Genomic DNA, 21,152 nt, shown 5'->3' with positions numbered 1-21,152 from the left:
AAATAGCACAGTGTCTTGAAAAGGCACAGCTTTGGAATCAACTAAATCTGAGTTCAACTCCTAAGTCTTCCCTGTATGAGTCACTTCAGCTACCTAAAGCCTCATTTCCTTGTTCATGGAACAGATGTGGTGACAATCCTATCTCACAAGGTTGTTGTTTGTTCATTTCTTTGTTTTGCTTAAGGGCCATAACCGTGGCATAGGAGTTCCCAGGCTAGGGGTTGAATCAGAGCTACAGTTGCCAGCCTACACTACAGCAATGCCAGATCCAAGCTGTGCCTGCAATCTATACCATAGCTCATGGCAATGCCAGATCCTTAACCCATGAGTGAGGCCAGGGATCGAACCTGCATCCTCATGGATACTGGGTGGGTTCCAAACTTGCCGAGCCACAACAAGAACTCCCATTGTTTTGTTTTTAATCGAGGCACCACATGTAAGACACTCAGCACACAGGGGCTGCTCAGTAGCTGATAGATCTTGTCTTCTAAACTTGAGAATTCTGTATCCCTAAAGCCGGAAGCATAATAAAGTCAGAAGCAGAACTCTCACTTTCATAGAGTTGTGAAACTATGTATCAGGCACTGTTCTAAGCACCCTACTAATTCCAAGTCAATCCTATCAACAATCCTGTGAGGTAGGTACCACTATTAATCTCATCTTGTCGATGAGGAAATGTGGCACAGAGAAATTAAGGAATTTGCCTGAGGTCACACAGCTAGGATGAGGTGGAGCCAGAATTATAACCGAGGCAGTTGGCTCTGGATCAATGCACTGAGGGTGGAAGGAGCACATTCTACACCCAGTAGGCTCTCAAGGAAGCTTGTTGATGTTGAGAAGGAAGAGGAGGAGGAAGGAAGGGTCACTGGGCAGATAAGAAGGGAAGTTGAGGGAACAGGTGAAGGGCTATCAACCAAAAAATATACTTGGCAAGAGTGGGACTGAGAATATGAAAGGTCTTGGGGATGGGCCATCTCTGGGCCTGGAGGAGCTGGGACTCTGACCAGAGCAGGGCAGAGAGCACAAGGCATTGTGGTGGAATGTCTTGGTGATATAATCAACATTTGTAAGTTGGAGGTCAGTATGCATGCATGTATTTAGTGCCTGTGGTCTCAACTGGAGCCTCTTGCAGGGGGAAATCAGGGAAGGCTTCCTGGAAGAGGCAGCATCTGAATGTGGCTTTAAAAGATATAGAATGTGTTTGGTGGGAAAGCAGGAAACTGCAGACCTGTCAAGGAAGGTGGCCAGTCCTGAAAGGCTTGTGGGGGGTGGGAGTGAGAGTGGTGGAAGGGGTAAGTTGCAGCCCACTGTGGAGAGTTCTGAATGCCATGCTGAATTGTCTTGGTCAATAGAGCACTTGCTCAGAGTAATGCTTCAGAAAGAATAATCAGGCAGCAGCAGATGAAGGGCAAAGATGAGGAGGAGGGGCTCTGACAGGGGAATACCCTGAGGACCACCCACTCCCTGCATCTGTATGAAGTCCTCTCCCCCCCTTCCCTGGTCCTCTGACTGAATGGTTATCCTGGGGGAAAGGAGAAGGGGGCACCACAGAGTCAGTCTCCTGGGTCTCCTATTCTTGGAAAGTGCCTGCCACACTGGCTGCAGCCCAAGTGGGAACTGGAGCCTGAGAGTGCAGGTGGGACGGGTGTGGAAAGACGGGAGTAGAGAGAGCCTAAGTGTGGCATATAGTGGCCACATTGTATCTTGATCCATTAACTAACAGACAGAGATACTCAGAGAGATGCAGAAAGGGAAGAAGAAGAAAAGGTGCCTCCAGGAGAGGGAGTTGTCTTATTCCCCATTTGGTTCCTGCAGCACCAGGCAGTACCTTATACACCATAGCAGCTCAAGAATTATTTGTGTGTGTATGTTTGCTTTTTTGTTTGTTTGTTTTGTTTTTTGGCCACCCTGTGGAATATGGAAATTCCTCGTCCAGGGATTGACCTATGCCACAGCTGCAGCAACACCAGATCCCTAACCCACTGCACTGGGCTGGGGATTGAGCTAGTGCCTCCACAGAGATGAGCCAGGTAAGAATTATTTGTTGAGGGAGATCCTGTCATGGCTAATGACATGGTGGTTAATGAACCAGCTTAGTATCCATAAAGATGAGGGTTCGACCCCTGGCCTTGCTCAGTGAGTTGAGGATCTAGCGTTGCCATGAGCTGTGGTGTAGGTTGCAGATGCAGCTCAGATCCCGAGGTGCTGTGGCTCTGGTGTAGGCCAGCACCTATAGTTCTGATTTGACCCCTAGCCTGGGAACCTCCATATGCCACAGGTGTGGCCCCCAAAAGACAAAAAAAAAAAAAAAAAAGAAAGAAGAGACTAAAAGGAGACTCAGAAAGGGGCCAATACCTGAGATGGACACAAAAGGTGGAAAGAAGGAGGTTTGGGGTAGAGGAGCCTGGTGGATCTCCCTTCCCTGCGGCCATTTATATTTGCCACTATTTCCCTGCCTTAACAAAAAAGTAAGTCCTGAGTCTGCTCCCTTTCCTCAAACCTGGAAAGTGAAGAGATCTCAGAGGAAGACTTCAAAGGCCTAACCCCAGGTTCTTGGACTCAGGGAGCGGGCAGGGATGGGGAGGGACAGTCAGGAAAAGAACCCTAAGCCAGGACTTCGTTGTCAGATTTTGGAGAGATCCTACCTGGGGTGGCCGAGGGTGGGGTGGGAGTGAAAACTGGCTCTCTGCCTTCCATGGTTCCCATGCTTCTTCACCATCCCAAATCCTAGCCCAGCTCAGAGGCAGCCTCTGTCACACAGGTAACGTGACTTCTCATGGGAGGCAGAGGGTCAGCTATGAGTATGGGGACTTTTAAGGACAGAAGCAGGTGAGGTGGGGGAAGAAAGCAGAGGTGGGAGGACATGGGGGAACAAGAAAAAGAGTGGAAAAGAGGGAATAGGGACAAGATGGGAGAGAGTATGGGGAAAAAGGGAGATAAGGGAGGGAGGGGGGTGGGCAGAAAGACAGAATTTTCCCCCAGAAATAAAATTACATAGTTAATGGAAGTAGGTAGGTAACTAACAGGTGATAAACACTGGGGTCACTGAGCCTGATGGCCGTTCAAACTGTCTGCTGCCCACTTTATCTGTTTACTTCTGTCCATCTCTATCTATCCATTAATGTACTCATTTCTCTCTTTTTACTCTTACATTTGTCTAGCCAGATATCTACATGTCCTAGGTTTGACTACCTGTCTGTCTTTGTTCATCTGCCCATTTGTTTTTCTACCTGTTTTTGAGCTACCTAACCATTTGTCTGCCAGCTTGTCAATTGATTTGTGAAACAATTAGGATGCTTTTGGCTGCAAGTGACAGATGACCCTATCAAAAGTGGCTTTGATGATAAGAAAAATATTATCTCACATAACAAGAAGTTTGGGAGCAGAGAGATTCCAAAATTGGTTAATGTGGCCCAGGGGCATCATTTGGCACCCAGATTTTCCCAGCTGTCCTCTGTCATCCCTGGCAATCAGCTTTTGACTCAAGAGGAAGCTCAGTGTTTCAAAAAGGCTGTTTCAACTCAGTACATGACAACTTCACATAGCAAAGTCCAAAATCGTAAAGGAGAGAAGTGGGCACAGCTCATCCATGAGTCTTTATATAAGTTGGAGGTGAATTTTCCCCAAAGTCTCCTTAAGACTTTCAATGATAAGAATTGTATCATATATCCATTCCTAAATCAATTCTCCAAGGATTTTCCTGGAGAAACTGAGATTTACCTCTAGGGCAAGGAAGAGGTTCAACCTTCCCCAAAGCGCTCGGTCTCCTAACACCAAACAAAAGAGTGGTTCCACCAGAAAGGAGGGAGGACGAGTGTGGGGCATGGCTGTTGGGTAGGCCCGTTCTATATGCTGAGGTACACATCCATCTGCTCTGTGCAATCAGCTGTCCATCCGGCTGTCTATCGATTGGTCTGCCTGTCTGTTGGTCTGCCAGTCATTCCTCGAGACTGTCTGCCTGCCAGACGATCCACATCAGTCTGTGTGTCTATCTGTACATCTATTTATCTGTGTCTCTATTTGTCTTTTGGTCTATAAATAAATCGTTTATTGAGTTTATGTTTAGTCAGTATGTCTACCTGTCTCTGTCCATCCATCCATCTTGAATTTCTGTCCACCACTGCCCTTCTCTCCCTTACTCGTCCCATATTTTTTAAATGGATAGCGCATTCCTTTTTTTCACCACAGAACAGTGTGAAGTAAGTCTTGAAACTCATCACTCTGGACAAAGCACAGCCCACTGGGCCGACATCTCCTAGCAAGAGACATGGCAGCAGGGAAAGATGACCAGAGCTCCCACCTCTCCACCCATGGAGCACCTCCCCTCTTCCCAGGTCCTGCCGGAAGCTGGGCTGCTCATGGTCTCTATCTGTGATGATCAGGCCTTCCTAAGCTCCCCGAGTTCCCAAAGTGACTTTGTTCATTCATTCCTTCTTGAATATCTATTGAGTATCTACTGTGTGCCAGGCCTTTCTTAGTGATGGGGATCCAGAGGGGATACACAGTTCCCGCCTCTGTGGGGCTTACTGTCTATGCATAGACACAGCCATACTTACACAGGATTATATACCAAATGGACATTCCCCTGCCTGTGCACACACAGGTTCTCAAACACATATTTGAAGACAAACACAGACATGCCCAGGCCCTGCCAGCCTCTGCAAACATGCGTTGAGCCTAATATGTATATGGTACTTAAGTTAGTATTGTTTAAAAGCACGTCTCACACACACATGAGTGCACATGCCCAGAGTTTACTGCCCTGGGATCCCAAAGGCAGGGCACAGGATTCTTATTTCTGTCCCCACATCTAGGCTTGACTTCCTTCGTGACTTTGAGTAATCACTTCTTGACCTCACAGTATCCCCTTGTACAAAATGGGCAACGCCTGGCCCAGAGATGATCAACTTCGCCTCATTCCCTTGAACTACTCACGTTCCTTTGTGGCACGAAAGTTGCTTCTGATCTGTCTGTCACTGGCAGTATGTCTCTCTCCTGCCTCCCCTCTCTGCTTGTCTGGTTCCCTTCATGTCTCCAGAGGGTATCCCCTGACAGTGCCCCTGCTTTTTTGTTTCCCTTCAGAGTGTGACTGTTTCTGGGTCTCTGTCTTTGTGTGGTGTTTGAGTGTTAGGATAGAGTGTTTGAATTCCTGTCTGAGTATATGGTTGGGCGTGTGTATTCCGATGTGTGTCTGCTGTGGGTCTCTGTGTTTTTATCCAAGTGTGTGTGTGTATGTGTGTGTGTGCGTGAGACACACACACACAGGCACGCGCTTGGCTCCCCTAATATGCTGAACGGGCCATTACACCTCTTGCATGTGGGGCTGGGGGTGGATGGGGACGGGGGACAGAGGGAGGCAGCAGGATTCTGTAAGAACATTAAATCCCAAATAAAGTAGAAAATATTTTTTAAAATTACCGACTTCCCGTTTTCTCCGAAATGGAGTGAAACGAGGCTGGTCCCGAGGCGGGGGCTCCGCAGGGCCAGCCACTGGAAAGGGGCAGCGCTTTATTTTTTATTTTTGTAATAAGAGGAACTGAATTAGAAAAAACGGGGAAGGAAGAGCAGAGTCAGATTGTTAAAGGATTCAATGAGCTGTGGCCAATGTATTCGAAAGGTGCTTAAGGCAGCAGAGCCGCTCACCAAACACACGCTCGCACGCATGCACACACACACACTGTCACACACAGCCACACCAAGGCACCACATACCGCCATCACACTCACACGACTGAGACAAAGGCACATTCAACCACACTTGCATTGGGACACACACCCAGAGAAAGACACACAAACCCATCCCCACACGTCCCCCATTCAGCCAGGGTACACTCCAAGACACACATATCCATTTCGGGTGCCAGGGAAACTCGGATACACCCCGAGACCCCGAATCACCTCGTGCAAACAGATGCATGCAATGATGCAGATACCCAAAGACAAACACACATTCACACAAAAACACTCGCAATCCCACTCTTGGATCCGCACAGATATTACTGCAACTACCAAATACACTTCAAACACCTGTATGCTCACTCCCGCCACAAACTCGTCGCTAATAAAGTTCCCATTTCTGAACACACCTGTTCTCTCACCCACACACCCACGATGACTGATACACAAAGACACTCAGGCCTCCAGACACACCCACACCTTCACACACAGCCACCCAACATGCCCCCTGTGCAATTATTAACAATGATTCTGAGCGTTTATAGAGAGGTTTACAGTTGAACGTTTATTTCACTCTATTTAAGGCCCACAATCATCCTGTGAAAGATACCCTTATCCCTACTTTAGAGATGCAGTAACAGAGCTCAGGGAGGTTAATGACCTGCCCAAAGCCACACACCCGCAAGAGGCTAAGCCAGGACAAGAGCCCCCTGTTTAAAAATTTAAATTGCCACCCGCAGAGAGCTGAACAAACACAAACACACAGGGTCTTGGTCTTGTTCACACGTTCTCATGAACTCAGCCTCACACTCATTTACATACTCAGGTTCCATTTCACACACACAAAACACAGTAAACTGCACGTGCTGTGCCCACTGTCACCCCCTTCTCTACTCCCTTTCTGGTTTTCTGTTTCTCCAGCTACTCCCTAATCCTGTCGCCCCTGGAAAGCCTGAGCTAAGATAAGGTTTTAGGGGACAGAGATGGGGCAAGAGCCAGGCTCTTCCTCTCTGTTACACCTATGACCACATTCCTCCCATCCCACTGAGAGCAACCCCACCTCCTGGCTGCCCCAGCCCCCCTCCAGGGCCTGGGAAAGGTGAGCTCCAGCTTCCCTCGCCCCATTCCTCCCACACACTCTAACCAAGGGGACATTAAAAAGTGCTGACAGGGCAGGGGAGAGGCCACCTGCCTGCTTGCCAGTCTGGCCACTTTCATCTCAGCCGCCTCCTGCCTTAGCCACTGCCCTGCCCTTCCCTCCCCCAGGTCCCTCTTTATTAATCTGGCCCTGTCTAGTCAGCCTCACCCCACCCAGTTGCCCCCATCACCCCTCTTCCCTCCAGCACCAGTGGGGGAGGCTCTGGCTCCCCAGCATCCCAGGGCTGCACCAGGCGGAGTCTCTGTTCCTTGCATCAATCATCCCAGAGGCCACAGAGAGTGCCTCCAACAATCCAGGGAAGCTTGTTCTCCTCCAGATTTACGGCAGGAGATGGGGGGTCTCCCATGCCCCCCGCCGACACACAGACACATCACACACTAAGCCACATACCGACAGACTTACATTCACACAGCACAGCAACACACCCACACCCTCAGCCATACCCTGCTGCTGTTACATTGAGTTACACACAACACCCACAGTGACAGTCACACACAAGGTCACCAAGAGGAGATGGACACCGGTAGCCATATGATAACACAGCCAGCTGCAGTGGCTATCATTTGGAGTACAGGGTTCAAGACAATCACACACAGGCACCCACACATAATGACACAATGCACCAACATCACACACTAGAACACAGGATCACCCAGTCTGTTGGTTGCCCATAGCAATAATCAAATGGTACCTGGCCCCATAGTTGCACTTAAAAACTTAACATTTATTGAATGAACAAATGATACAGTAGCAGCACATTCACACACGACAATGTACACATATACCTTAGAGCCAAAAAATGTCATAAAAAGTGGAAACAAGCCCTGCTAAGAACACCCCAAGCAGCATGTGACTGATGTCAGAAAAGCAGACAGAAGGAGGAGATGGAATAAAAGGAATCCAGCTGGGACAGGGTTTGGGATGGGGCATTCAGTTACCCTTTGCAACTGGAGACAGCTTTTCAAAACACAAAATCTAGGGAGTTCTCGTCGTGGCTCAGTGGTTAACAGCTCCGACTAAGAACCATGAGGTTGTGGGTTCAATCCCTGGCCTAGCTCAGTGAGTTAAGGATCTGGCGCTGCCGTGAGTTGCGGTGTAGGTCACAGATGTGGCTAAGATCCTGAGTTGCTGGTGGCCCTGGCGTAGGCCGGTGACTACAGCTCCAATTAGAACCCTAGCCTGGGAACCTCCATATGCCACAGGAAACAGCCCTAGAAAAGGCAAAAAGCCAAAAAAAAAAAAAAAAAAAAAAAAAAAAGAAAAACCCACAAATCTAAAGAATAAACCTAGACTAAAGCCCCAGCACTTGGCAACAGTCTGTGCAGCCCTGTCTTGAACAGTCTGTGCAGCCTGCCAGGCCAAGGCTTCCCTGCCTGCATTCCAGCCACACCTGCCTCTTCTCATCCTCTCGTTTCTCATCCCACCTTGATCCCTCCTGCCACAGGGCTTTGTGTACACCACTCCCTCCACCAGGAACACCCTTCTCTCCTCGGTTCTCCTAGTTTGCCTTTAGCTCTTGGTTGCAAGTCACTTCCTAAGTTGAGTCCCCCGTGCTATGGACTGAAGGTGTGCATTCCCCTCAAACCCATCTGTTGAAACCTAATCCCTAACATGATGGTATTTTGAGGTGGGGCCTTTGCAAGGCAATTAGTGCCTGTATGAGAGGGACTCAAGTGAGCTCCCTTGCCCCTTCTGCTATGAGAGGACCAGGTGAGAAGATGGTCATCTATGAATGAGGAAATGGGCCTTCACCAGACACCAAATCTCTCAAAGCTAGATCTTGAACTTCCCAGCCTCTGGAACTATGAGAAATTTGTTGTTTAAAAGCCACTCAGCCTATGTTTTGTTTGTTTGTTCTAACAGCCCCAAAGGACCCCACTTATAAGCCCACCTTATCACACCATTGATCTCTTCTTTACGGCACTTTTCACAGATACAGCTGTTCTGCCCCCAATACTAGACTGACATCCCTCTAAGGGCAGACAAGTTCTACTTTTGCTTCCATTGATTTCCAAGACTGGTACCTAATAGTCCTGAGGGCCTACCCAGTACCCAAAGCATAGTAGGTATTCAATAAATATCTAAATGAGTGAATGACAAACACAACGTACCTAAAAGAACACTAGAGAGACAGATTGGCTAGAAGTTAATAAGTCCTAGATGCTAGAACAGGGAGGAATATGGGGAAATCCTGAGATTTTGCTCCTGCTATGTGGCTCTAGGCAAGTCTCTCCATCTCTCTGGGCCTCAGTTTCCTCACCTGTAAGTGAAGGTATCAGACTTTCAGAATGTGCTCTGTGGAGCTCTAGGGGTTCAGGAGCGTTCAAGCTGCTATACAAGGGTGGGAGTGAAGATGAGCAAGCTTCAGTCACAGCATTTCTGCTTTTATCTGTATATGTGTGTGTTTTCAGAATTAAATAGAAAGATATGAAGTTTAAAATATTCTTTGAGGAGTTCCCGTCATGGCGCAGTAGTTAACAAACCCGACTAGGAACCATGAGGTTGCGGGTTCCAGCCCTGGCCTCACTCAGTGGATTAAGGATCTAGCGTTCCCTGAGCTGTGGTGTAGGTTGCAGACGTGGCTTGGATCCTGCGTTGCTGTGGCTGTGGCGTAGGTTGGAGGTTACAGCTCCGATTAGACCCCTAGCCTGGGAACCTCCGTATGCCACTGGTGCGGCCCTAAAAAGACAAAAATAAATAAAATATTCTTTGAAATCCCTGAACTAGGTGATCTCTAGGTGCCTTTCAGAATGTTACAATGCAACAGAAGCAGAAGGATTCCAAGACAGGAAAATGCCAGAGCACACGCTGTTTTATCTGCAAAGTTATCTAAGTGGACCCCCATCTGCAGAATCGGCAGAGGAAAGGAGCAATAAGAATTGAATGAGCCCAATTGGAGGAGGATTCCTTGAGGAGAGGAGTTTTCAACATCCTCTGCTGATTCCTAACTCTGGTGACAGACTCAAAGGGACCAGGGAGTTGGTGGGGGAGGGATCAGGGAACCACTTCCCCAAAGGGACTGTGATCAAAGCAACTGAGAAAAAACAGGCAAGTCTTGCCTGAATAGGAGGAGCAGAAGACAATGGAGGGAGGGGGAGAAGGGCACAGGGTGGTCTTCAAGCTTTCTGAAAAGCCCACATGCACTGAGGATGGCAAACAGGAAAAAACCTCTACAGTCAAGTCTCCTTATAGGAGCTGAACTTTATCCTGGGAAGGGAAGGCTGAAGGCACAGGAGTTAAGAATCGCTGAGTGTGGAAGGCAGGATAGGAAAGCCAGATAAATCAGGATAGCTCAGGATGTGAGCTGTTTTTCTGTGTTCCCTGAGCCTGGGGCAGATGAAAGAGCCTAAACTGGGGGCTGAGAAAGGGGAGCAGAAAAAAGCCAGAGAATGGAACCTGGAGAAATCCCCTGCCTTATGCGAAAGGGAGGCGTGGTTCCTTGGGAACCCCTCAGCTCAGAGAAGAACCTCTCCTCCTGCTCCACCCCTTCTGCAGCCTCAGGGTTTCCTCTCTATCACACACACCCTCTTCCATCTACCTTGGGAACCTCGGTTCTCTCCCTCGCTCCTGGAACTCCCAAATTTCCTCAGCCCACCAGCCATCTTCACCCACTGCCTCCTTCCTTCAGAAGCTCCATTGCCTGTCTCGGGCCCCACTGGCTGCTGTCCTGAAGTCACCAGCTCCTCAGCTTCTCTCTGGGGTACCTGGTGCCAGCAATACCCTCCTGGAAGCTCTCTGCCCTCTCCTAGTTCTCCAACCTCTGAGACTCTCCCCCAACAACTCTTCTTCTCCGTTAGCTACAGAAGGGGCCCAGGCTCAGCCTGAAGGTTTTTAGTGCTTTCCCCTCCACACTCTTTCCCATGACGAACTTAAAAGCAGGACTTGATTCAACTAGCAACCCCAGAGGAATGACCCTCAAAGGGGTCCTATTTCATATGTGTATTGAGTATCATGAGGACTCAATAGACATGGATTAATGACTCCCAAATTGGCACTTCAGCCCTGACCTCCAAGCAGCATCTCTAGTTCCTTGCCAGACATCTCCCAGTCTCCCTATCATTACATTATATTTGCTGTGATCACCTTGAGTCTCAAACCAACCGATCTCTCCCAGAATTCTCCACCCAGGTCATGTAGCTGCTAGATCAGGCCCAGCCCACTCTCCATTCATAAATCTTCACAATGGAAATTTCCTTTCAAACATGCCTTAGTGTTACCCTCATGTGTACACTTCCACCCCAAACCCAGTTCAACTCATGTGCCTTTCCTCCAGGGTTTGGCCCAGATTCTCCTCCTCTCACCCAGTGTCTTCCGACTGCATTTGTGGTCTTCCTAAATATGCTGTGTCCTTGTCCAGAACCACACATGTCGCCGTTTCTCTGCTTAGTGTCCAGAGCCCTCAGCCTGGCCTTCTGGGATGTGCTCCTGTCTCCTTTGCAGCCCTAACCCTGCCTTTCCCTCTAGGGAAGCTTGCCTCCAACAAGGTCTAATTCTTCCCAGCCCAACAGATCTTCAAGCTGCTCCCATCCCTGTAATTGCTACTCTTCTGAGGAGTCAAATTCCAAACATCCTTCCTGAGTTTCTCCTGCACATTCTCAACTGGGACATTACTGATCGCTGTTAACACCCCTGGTTCCTGCCCACCAAAGCCCAGTAGCTCCTCCAGGCCACATCAACGAAAATATCCCTCATTGAGAACCACTGGTCAGATCCTATTCTTTTACCTTCCCCCAATTAGCTGTCCCTCTCTAAATTTCCAGGATGCTCCAGGACCTTCTTTCACCTTCCTCGAAGTGCCTGGCTTCTGACTGGAGGCTATGAGGAGTAATGACAATAATAATGATGATAATAAAAATAATGGCCCCTTAAGTAGCACCATGTACCAGACACTGTTTTAAGTCCTTTACTTAAATTAGTTTATTTAATTGTCACAAAAATCTATAACATTATTATTATACCCACTTTTCAGATGAGGAGAGTGAAGAAAAAATTAGGTATCTGTTCAAGGTCACTGACTAGTTAGTAGCTAATTAAAAGGCATAGCAGAAAGCATACACTTTGGAGTCAGAAAAACAATTCAAATACTAACTCTGACACCAACTGGCTGTGTGATCTCAGCCAAGCTACTTCTCTTCTCTGGACCTCAACTTCCTCCTTTGTAAAATGTTAATAGTACCTATCTAATTCATGGACGGTCTTGTGAGGGTTAAACGAGTTAATCTAGAACGGTGTTTGGCACACAGCAGTGCTCCCTTTCTGCATCTCCTTGTGTTCATCTCTCCACTCAGACTCATCTCAGATACTTAAAAATAGTAACAATGATAATGCCTCACATCTGAACTCAGGCTCTTCCCCCGTCCACTGGCTGCCCCTGTTCCATCAAGCCCTCCCAGGCCTGTTCTGGCAGCTGTCCCTCCCTTCCCCAGTGAGGCCCCTCTTAGATTTCATGCCAGCCTGGCCTCTAGGCCCCTGAGACTGTTGTAATTTGTCACACCATGGATTGCTTGCTCTACCCTGCCCCCAGAAGCACAGCATCAGACCTGATCCAAGGCAAAACCCCAACCTGCCCACCATTACTTGAAGGAAAAGACTTCAACCTTGGCTCCTACTTCCAAGGGGTCAAAGTCTAGGTCCAACTGGAGTGCCACAACTTCACCCCTTTCTTCCCACCTGCAGCTTTGACCCTTTCCAGGACCTGGCGTCCTGTCCTTTCCTTCCTGTCTGTAACTTGGCCCTTCCCAGTGTCTGCTCAATCTCTTCCTCTCCAACAGCTCCTTCTGCCCTGTCCATAAGTTTGTTCCTCTCCCCCTGGCTAATAAAGTTTTGCTGCAGTTTCTTTTTTTCAAAATACTGCTCTTCTCCAGTCCTCTGTGTATTTCTCAAAGGATAACCTAGAGTAGTAGTCTACATTGGTTCCCATTTCTTCTCCACCAACTCACTCCTTAACCCTTACTGTCCTGCTGACCTCTTAATCACAAACTCTAATGGCCTTCACTGGGTCCTCACTCTCACCTCCTACCCCAAAGTACTCTCCCTAGTTTAAGCCTGCAACCCCCTCTCCTGTGATCCCCTCTATTTCAATGACCTCCACTCTCTGGGTTCCACTCCTGCACACTTGGGCAGTGCTTCTCTGACACGCATGTTCACGCCTGCCTCTGGAACCCTCTTCTCTGTCTCTTTGGATGTTCTCATCTGCTCCTCAAGCCTCAATCCTGTGTCCCTACTCTGAGTCCAACCCTGAGTTTCTTTCCTCTGGCTTCCAGCCTCGTTCCTCGCCACAGCCAGACTTCTCTGACCTTCTCTCTTACTTTGCCCTGACAGGGGTTCCAGCCCTCTAACCAAGCTGGTCTCCCTACTGGCTCGAAACCTGAGATGGTTTCAGACCTCTGTAGCTTTCCTTCCCTACAGATGGAGGAAGATGCCTCACCCTCTCATTGCAGTATTTTTCGTTTCCTTCATTTTTCATAAAATCATAGTAAAAACAAAAGTTAACTAAAAATAACTTCTACACATTTTAATGTGCAGCTCCAGCTGCCCTGCTCTAGGGAGACTTCTGTAGGCGCTCACCCACCTCTGACTTCCTGGCGTTCACCAGCAGAACACAGAGCCCTACCTGACTCTGCTGTCTCCCTTTCCCTAGATGATGCATGAGTCTTGTCTCCCACACCAGACTCTGGGATGCCCAAAGGCTCAGAAAGCAGGGTGTCCTCACAAGGTGTCGATTCCCTAGGAACAAGTTGAGGGAGATGGCATCAGATGGCATCTAAGTTCTCTCCAATTCCATTGTTCAAGGAGTTGAAATTTGAAGATTCTTTCTAGAATGTTCCTCTAGGAAGGTCTTCAGAGTTTCTGGAAGGTGTTTTCAGTTAGCAGACACCCACATGTTCATGAACTGCCAACAAGAGTGCCCCCTTTTGGAGAGTTGAGCCCCAAGAGAAACCAGGCATGTCCAACATTATTTTGTATGTGAAGGTAGAGGGGAGGAGAGTGTCCTGGAGACTGACTTCCTCTCCTCAAGTCAGTCAGGAAATCCAGAAAAGGACTTTTGAAAATCTCATTGCATAAGCTCACCTTCCCCTCCCCATTCTCATTCTCTCTCTTTCTCTCTCACACACACACATACACAAATGCACACTTGACCTATACACCCTGGGGGCAGGAAAGTTCTCCCAGAAGCTTACGGAGCATCTTCCTTCCCTCTTATGCCAGAAAACAGAAGCCTGGGCTCAATGTCTCACCATAAATCACAAAGCATGGCTGCCCCCGTGGGGTTTCAATGAGCATCACAGTCTCCGCCACTTTGTCTTCTTGGCGCCATCATGATACAAAAAACCTTCTCTAGCCTCTCAAGAAAACCCCAAAGGACACCTTCCCATCTTTCAGCTCCCTCCCCTCCCAGTACACTCTCACCCCAATCCCTTCAACAGCACATTACGCTCAGCACACCAATACACTGTCACGGTCCCATCACCCCACCACTGTGCCCCTATCCCTGGGGCCAGCGCCCCAACTCCTCTATGGCCTGTAGTACACCCAACCTCCCCAAGTATCAAACATCCGTTTGGAGCTTAAATAATTGTCCCCATCTCCAGACCCATCCTTCTCCCCCCGCCATCTGGCTACAGTCATCTGGAGAGCAAATCAGTGTATTCTGTCCTTCTATGGGCTCTGAGAAAGAGAATTAATGCATACTAGGTAGCTTCATATGACCTAGGTCAGTTTCTCAGAATGTGGCCAGAGAGCCACGGACATCAGAAACACCGGGGCAGCTGGTTAAAATAGATTACTGAGCTCCCTCTAGAACTACTAAATGACTGGTAGTGGAACCCCAAACTTGCACTTCCTACAGCAGTTCAGAGTCATTGCCCTAGATACCGGAATCATTCATTTCTACAATTCTATGAACTTGGCAGTGTTATTCTACTTCAAACAGTTAAGAAACCCAAGAAAAACGGAATTCAGTTTAGGTAAACTGGTGACAGCCATTCAGCCAGCCAGTAGCAGTGGATTCTCGCTGGACCATGACTCCACAGAGATGGCATTTAGAGCCAGGGAATCCTCTTGCCATAGGAGTAGGCCTGTGCACTGTGGGCTCTGTGCCAAGGCAGACAATAGGCATGTGTAGTGTTACTCAGGCCTGAATGTGTGGCCCTAACAGGAGCTACACTGGGCTCCATGTGCCTTTGTGCCAAGAACAAGCTCTTCCAGGGATCGAACCTGCACCACAGCAGCGACCTGTGCTGCTGCAGTGACAGGCGGGATCCTTAACTTGCTGCACTGCAGGGGAACCCCCCCCCCCCACGCCCAGTCTTCTTGCTGCACAGGAGACCCAGGCCAGGTGGGCCTAAGAAGAATGGCCCCTCGGGCTCCCCGCAGTGGGGAGTGCGGGAAGCGCACCTGCGGCCTCGCTACCCACTCTGCTCCCGCCATTGACTCAGGATCCCCGCATGGAGCGAGGGCGCCACACTGTGACCGAAGTGAGGACTGCACGTCCCGGGGGAGGGCACTGGAAGTGCTTGAGGTCCAAATTTGCAGGTTTCTTCCTACTATACTGCCCGGTTTTCTACCCACTCCCACACTGATCCCCATCTTTAGACCCCTTCTAAGAAACCCCTAATCTTGACTTCAGGAAAGCCTGGGATGAAATTCACAGACCAATACCTCTGGGTGCCCATGGGAAGTAAGGAAAAGCAGGCCCTGTATTTTCTCCCAAATAACAGAATAGTGCTCCAGATACAACTGATTTTGCCTGGGGTCAGACCATACCCTCCTGCTCTTCATCCCAGACCCTTCAGCACCACAGAATTTCTGGTAGTATTCAGGGCCAAGGCCATACTGGCTGCTTGTCCAAAATATTCTCTCATTTGTCACTGAAATCCTTTTGAAAAAGAACCACAGAATTGGACCCAGTAGTCCAGAGGTGGCCTATCAATCTCAGAAAGCAGTAGGGTAAGCGCCTCCCTTGATCTGGCTGCTCCTTTTTGGTTAATGCAATTCGTGATTGTATTAGAGGTTTTAGCAGTCACATCACACATCTGACCCATATTGAGCTTGCAGTCAACTAAACCCCCCAGGTCTTTTCTTCATGAACTGCTGTCAAGTGGGTCCACCACCCACCCGGTACTTATGTCATTGATTTTGTTTTAACCTAAGTGCAGGACTCTACATTTATCCCTGTTAAATTTAATCTTGTTGGTTCCAGCCCAGTGTTCCAGCCTGTTGAAATCATTTTGAATCCTGACTCTTTCATGCAAAGTATTAGCTGCCCCTTCCTTGCTCTATCACCTGCAAATTTGATGAGCCTGCCACCTTGGTCAGTTGTCAATAAAAATGTCAGACAGGACACAGGCCCAGATTGAGCCCGAAGGCATAGTGCTGGAGATATCCCTCTAGTCTAGGCTGACATGGATGTATTAATCAGCCCTCACTGGGTCTTGTTTCTCACCAAGCTTCATGACCATTTGGTTCAGATTGTTTGTGTGTGTCTACAGATACTGTGAGAGACTGTCAGCAGCATTGCTGGAAATCTCTCCTGCCCCAAGCTATGGTCCATGGTCCATCATGGCCATGCCCTCTTCCTACTCCCCAAACCCCTAGCATCATTTACGTAACCCGAACTCCAGGGAATTAAAGACTTCCAACAGTGCCCACTCCTGCGTCTCTGGAGGTGTTGTTTCTGAACTTTGAATCCTGACTCAGGAATTCAGAAACCTCTCTCCTGCTGCCTTCTCCTCTGCCTACAAATATGTGCAGTGGCCTCTCTCAACTAAAAAGCCTTCTACTGGCTGCCTCCTTAAACTGTGGTTGGTTTCTGCCTCTGCCCTTCTCTTGAATATGCAAACACTTCCAACCTTACTTCCCATATCTCCTGAACCTTCGACAATCTTCTATCCCTCAGCCAGTAACCAGATTACCCAGAGAGTGAGCAGTGATGGTGGAGATGGGGTTGGTTTTGGGAGTCTGAGTCAGAAGGTTCACAACCAAGCCTGACAGACCAGGTATAATCAGGTATGAGAGCTTCACAAAGCAGAGCCTGGGAGCCCTCACACTCCAAAGTGAGGCTGCAGTCAAATAATGAAAGTAAGCAGGAAGTTCGTAGGAACTGAGACATGAAGTTAGAGCCCAAATTGTCTGGGCAAGAGAAGATCTGGAACCAGTCTGGTTACAGACAAGAGCAGCACATAGAAGTCTGAGCCTAGGAACTTCCTGCATATTTCCCCTGGGACCAGGTGGATGGGAAAAGATCGCCACCTGAAATGGGGATGATGAGAAGTGGGGGCCAGGGGGGTTGGAGTGCTGCACTTTTCCTGAGCTCTTATCCCAGGCTATAAATCAGCTGTTAGGATCCTCAGAAAAACTCCAGTTCAAGGGTCACATGCAAAAACCTATGTGGGTCAGACAAGCCACAAAAGTGAGATAAACCAGGTATTAAGTACCAAAATGAAGAGAGGTGACTGTGGCAAACTGGAAGGAACATGCCCAAAGGGATGGTAGCTACTCGGCTTGAGAAAACTGTTGTCATATGGGAAATGTGATTTTCTCATTGCCAGAGCTTCTAATTTTCTAGAGAAGCGAAAAGCTTTTGAACTTTTTTTTTCCAAAGAAAATTTAATCCAATAAAAAAAATTCAAAAACATGTCTGTAGTTATGATTTGACCCATGGTGGCCATCTTGACTGCTGCCAGTTGCCTTGAGAACAACTGACTTGGGTTTTTTTTTTGCTTTTTTTTTCCGCCTTTTTGTCTTCTAGGGCCACATCCACAGCATATGGCGGTTCCCAGGCTAGGGGTCTAATTGGAGCTGTAGCTGCCGCCCTACACCACAGCCACAGCAACGCCAGATCCGAGCCACATCTGTAACCCTCACCACAGCTCACTGAAATGCTGATCCTTAACCCACTGAGAGAGGCCAGGGATAGAACCTGCAACCTCATGGTTCCTAGTCGGATTCATTTCCACTGCACCACAAAGGGAACTCCTGACTTGGGTTTGTGATAACACTACATGTAGAGTTTCTCTGAATGAAAGACCTGTTTTTGATATCCGTGAGGAATCCTTTTGTGTATAGAAATAATTATCCAGAAATTACTTTGATTTTTAGAGCTACACTCAATTTTCAAACTTACATATTCAAAATTCTAGTTCTTGTCTAAGCTTTTAAAAAGTTCAGATTATAAATCTTATTGTTTATAAAACAAAGGAGCTTAAAGTTCATATCTTTAAGTATTTCATTTATCTGACTAAAACAAACCCTCCGAAGTACTTATTACACCTCCAATAAATTAGGTTCACAAATACAGCAAATCTCAAATCATTTTAAATGTTCCAAAATATATATAGAAACTTTGCAAGATTTCAACTTAAAATTCATGTCTAGACAAATTATTCAACACTCTTTAGTTGGTATTACTAGGTAAACTTATCAAACTAAAAGGCAAATGCTCCTCCATGTCAAGGATTTAAGAAAAAAAACAAAAACAAAAAAACACTGCAGGAGTTCCCACGGTGGCACAGCAGAAACGAATCCGACTAGTAACCATGAGGTTGTGGGCTCGACCCCCGGCCTCGCTCAGTGGGTTAAGGATCGGGCATTGCTATGAGCTGTGTTGTAGGCAGGCAGCTACAGCTCCGATTTGACCTCTAGCCCGGGAACCTCCATATGCTGTGGGTGCAGCCCTAAAAAGCAAAACAATAAAAAAATAAAAACAAACTGTGTTGATTCCTTAGTGAAAACACAGTAATGCTATAGGTTCCAGGTTCTTAAACATGACTATCCTTCATTCAAAGTTCTCCAGGGTTAAAAGATGCTTAATAACAACTGATGCTGCCCCATGTATTTTGGTGGTTGCCTCCTCAGATGGCTGAGGTGGCAAAATAACCAGGAACATTGATTGGGCTCCTGGCTGGATTCTAAGAAGGGACCCAGAAATTCCTATTTGTGGTCTCTGAAACCCCTATCACAGGGCCTCCATTACCTAAGAAGATGGTCACCCAGCCCACATCCCTGAGATTGATGCACTTTGTACCTAACTGCATTTTCTCAGACATCCCCTCCTAGGCTGCCATATACCCTGACTGGGTGGTACATTTCCTTGGCTCCATCTTGAAGATCTCTGCTTTCTTTTTACATTTTTCCTTTCTGGGAGGAGCCCAACTCTTAGAGACAACAGTTGGTTGAATGTAGGACTTTTCTATCAACTTTGACTTACAGTCATACTTCCTAAGGTTCTCCTGGCAGAACTCTGGTTTCATCTGTTCTATCCACTCTGCCCCTCCTTGACTGGTTCTTCCCTCTATCACTCGGCACCTACTTCTTGCTTCAAACTCACTTCTCAACATCATGCTTCTTCAACCACCTCCATGCCAACTAGATGACCAGAGGACCTCTGCTCCATCTCCAACATAGTGGAGTCCTGCCCCCTTATCCCATGACTTTTCCATACTCACACTCTCACTCCTTTAGGGCAACTGAGCTCACCCTAGAAAAGGGAATTTTTTTTTTTTTCTTTTTCTTTTTGCCTTTTCGAGGGCTGCTTCCCACGCATGTGGAGGTTCCCAGGCTAGCGGTTGAATCAGAGCCGTAGTCACTGGCCTACGCCAGAGCCACAGCAACGCGGGATCCAAGCCTCGTCTGCAACCTACACCACAGCCCACGGCAACGCCGGATCCTTAACTCGCTGAGCAAGGCCAGGGATCGAACCTGCAACCTCATGGTTCCTAGTCAGATTCGTTAACCGCTGCACCACGACAGGAACTCTGGGAATTCTGATATTATTTGTTCACACTGAGGCACAGACAACTGAGTCTCTTTTATGCTGCATAAAATAGATGCTTCCTAAGGGAAAAAGAAAGCAAACCCGTATTTATTGGGCAATAGGCACTCAGTTTCACTTGTAATGTCTCATCCATTCCCAACAGCCACATGAAAGGGCCTGTTAAGAAAGCAAAGCTCAGAGACATTACGTAATCTGACAGTCTCAATGTTGGCTATGGTGAAACCAACATCCATAGAACTCCACAACCTATGCTCTTTCTCAGCACACTGCTTTTCCTTCTTAAATCAAAATAAAATCCTTATCAGTAAAATGTTGGCAGAATGAAAGGACAATGTCTGGGTGGGAAATGCTGCTTTACTATTTCCTGCTGGAAATGTAGGAGGCTCTTATCTGCGAACTTCAGTAATTCTATGACCCACTCACTCTGGAAAAGCTTCCCTAAACCCTCATCCCAACCACCTCTCAACATACAGTGCTCAATTTACAAAGCATTTTCACATATATTGTCCCATCCACCCTGCAAGGAAGGCAGTAGTAGTATAACCACCTTTAAAGATGAGGGGACTGAAGCACAGAGACAAATGTCACCCAGCCTGTAAAAAGGACATCTAAGATTTACACACAGGTTCATGCCCCTGAACCCTGCGTCCTTTCCACTTAGCAGCACAGTGTCCTTCCCAGATACCCTCCTGCCCTATTCCCTTTGTTCTTATGGGGATCAGGTGTAACCCAGAGCCTAGGTCTCTGCTTCTGCTCCTCCAGACCCCACCTGAGCAAAAGCATCTCTGTGCTCAGCCCTGCCTTCCACAGACTTCCAGTCTCTTCCACAAGCTGGTGATCTTTTCCATTTTGCACCCTCCACCCCCACAGAAGTCATCTCTTCTGTGATTCCACTTCAAGCATCATTATCTTGAGAGAGTAGGACCAAAAAAGCCCAGCTCTCCAAGCAGTAGATACTGGGTCTTCATAACAAACCATTTCCTGAGTGCGCCCACTGAATTTGGTGCTTTAGAATCATCACAAGTACTCATTAAAAACGAAAAAAAAAAAAAAAAGAGAGAGAGAGAGAGAAACCAAATTCTCATAGCAGTGCTGCAAGCCATGTGCCATTTTCCACCCAACATGGTGAGTGGCAGAGACCTAGGGACTAAATTTAGGATATGAGGTTACAGTTAGAAAGTGGCCAATAGGAATTCAAACCCAGGAATCACACTTATACTTCCATTCTTGCCAAGACATCATATAAACCCTTGTAGGAACAATGACCACACTGATTGTAAAGTGGGTGCGGTTTTGCTCAAACATAATCAAAAGCTCAATTCAAAAACATGGAGGGAAGCTTTGCAAGCCTATGGTCCTGCTGCCTCTAGACTAGCACGATAGCTCTTTGCTCCTCTCATCTCCTGTGTCTCTGCTTACTGCAACCCCTTCACGACTGCTGTACCATCAGCTCGTACACACTTCTAGTGCCTTTTATCCCCTTGGTGGCAGCAGGTCTGATGTCTTCTACGTTCCCTGACAACATGTTTCTTTTTTCTTTCTT

This window comes from Sus scrofa, chromosome 14 (assembly GCF_000003025.6).
Source record: "Sus scrofa isolate TJ Tabasco breed Duroc chromosome 14, Sscrofa11.1, whole genome shotgun sequence".
Lineage (NCBI taxonomy): Eukaryota > Metazoa > Chordata > Mammalia > Artiodactyla > Suidae > Sus > Sus scrofa.
This window is presented reverse-complemented; position numbering follows the sequence as displayed.